Source organism: Schistocerca americana, chromosome 5, assembly GCF_021461395.2.
Source record: "Schistocerca americana isolate TAMUIC-IGC-003095 chromosome 5, iqSchAmer2.1, whole genome shotgun sequence".
NCBI classification, from domain to species: domain Eukaryota; kingdom Metazoa; phylum Arthropoda; class Insecta; order Orthoptera; family Acrididae; genus Schistocerca; species Schistocerca americana.
In genome coordinates, this window is record NC_060123.1 from 452,597,635 (window position 1) to 452,599,489 (window position 1,855).

A 1,855-nucleotide genomic window follows, 5' to 3' on the forward strand; every position below is an offset into this window, starting at 1 on the left:
TGTCAAACAATCGGCTGGAGGATCGATCGGTAACAGGTCTCAGAAGCTTACTGAATAGGAACTTTGGATAAAGAACCGAAGATGACGCCACTACTGAGGTTAACCTATTGCACCGATTGGTACGAACGATAAAGAATAGGCCGTCAGATTCGGGTCCTGGTGGGCCTCGGTGCGGCTGGACCAGCTGACCGCTCAGCGCGAGTCGAGTCTCACCCGGCAGTTAAGGTTGCGGTCCCGGGTGGACCGCGCAGGTCCGATGCACCCCTCTGGTTGTAGTGGATCACTTTTAGCACCTTCTATAAACGTATTTTTCACTCTATTTTTATTGTAAATAAATAGTAAGTCAATTTCAGCTCTTCATTTCTGTAATTTCATTGTATTTGCTTTATACTTTCGAGGGCTACTGTTACTTGCGCCGCCCTGTATAACATTTAGACAACTAAATTCGGCATTGGCAAGATTTTCTTGTTAACAGCTTTCTTAAACTTCAATACAACATTAGTTCATAGCTACATGACCATGTTGTACCTTGAAGAATACATTGGATAAAATCAGAATTTTCCAAACAATTGTTTGTAATTCCAGAGAAAGGCTGCAGCAAATAAAAAGTGGGGGCCATTATTTAAAAATGGAATAAGAAAATGTGTTTAACTACTGTCGCTGTGCTGGTTGAAGGTGTCCCACACTCCCCTACTGTATCACTCAAGAGGTATCCAGCTCCAGAAATCTTTGGTTTTGTGTATTTTCTGAATTCTTTCCAAGTACGTTGTTTTGTTCTTCAACATGCAGATTTATAATGTAGTCAATATGTGATGGTTTTGCTAAAGGGGTAAAAATTCCAGCAAATAATCCTTAAGAGGATAGGCAGAAGAATACGTGCGAAGCACAAGCACTTAAAGTTGGAGCTAAAAGATCTCCGACAGTATAGGTGTCATTGATTGAACCACACATACGAATGCATGTTCTGTGTTCTGTGTGTCATATAAGTTTTACAGCTCCATACTCAAGAGATCAGTTCGCTGGGACACCATCATGGAGCAGCCACATTACCCTTGGCACCACAAAACACAAAAGGCACGTCTTCCAGCATGGGAACCAGGATCATCCGCAGGAAGTGCTAACCCTCGTCTCTGACGTGTTGTTGATGGACGAACAGTTCCCACGACGCATTTTCCATCAGCTGGCAAATTACGAAGAGGACATATCCCTGAACTGGGTCGGTTTTTAGCTTTCTCTTCCCCGCTCTCAATATTATTGATGTACACTGAAGAGCCAAAGAAAGTGATACACCTGCATAATATCGCCTAGGGCCCCCACGAGGACGTAGAATTGCCGCAGCACAACGTGGCGTGGACTCGACTAATCTGTGAAGTATATATATAAAGATAGTAGCTGTTCTCGAAAGAACAGATACCATTGATGATCATGCAGCTTCTCTAGGATAAATGGTAATTATTTGAAACCCTCAGCTCCCGACATGTGTCGTTGATATTCCTCGATGGGGATGGCTGAAAATGTGTGCCCCGACCGGGACTCTAACCCGGGATCTCCTGCTTACATGGCAGACGCTCTACCAAGCTGAGCCACCGAGGACACAGATGAATAGCGTGACTCCAGGTACTTATCGCTTGCACGCTTCCCGTAAGACCCACATTCCCAACTGTGCACAATCTACATACGTAATGTATCTAATAGATATTTGCCCAGCCACTCATTACTCGCTTGCTGTTAGTCCAGTTCTTACAGGATCTTTTCCCGGCCGCACCGATGTTGGAGATTTGATGTTTTACCGAATTCCTGATGTTCACGGTACACTCTTGAAATGGACGCAGGGGAAAATCCTCACTTCATTGCT

The 1,855-nt window shown here is 44.3% G+C and overlaps 1 non-coding gene across 1 annotated transcript; it reads right to left on the minus strand.

Annotated features, from left to right (window-relative positions):
• Positions 1 to 1,519: 1,519 nt before the first annotated feature.
• Positions 1,520 to 1,593, minus strand: Trnat-ugu. Its single transcript has one exon. It is a non-coding gene; the product is annotated as a tRNA-Thr (tRNA).
• Between the last annotated feature and the right edge of the window lie 262 nt (positions 1,594 to 1,855).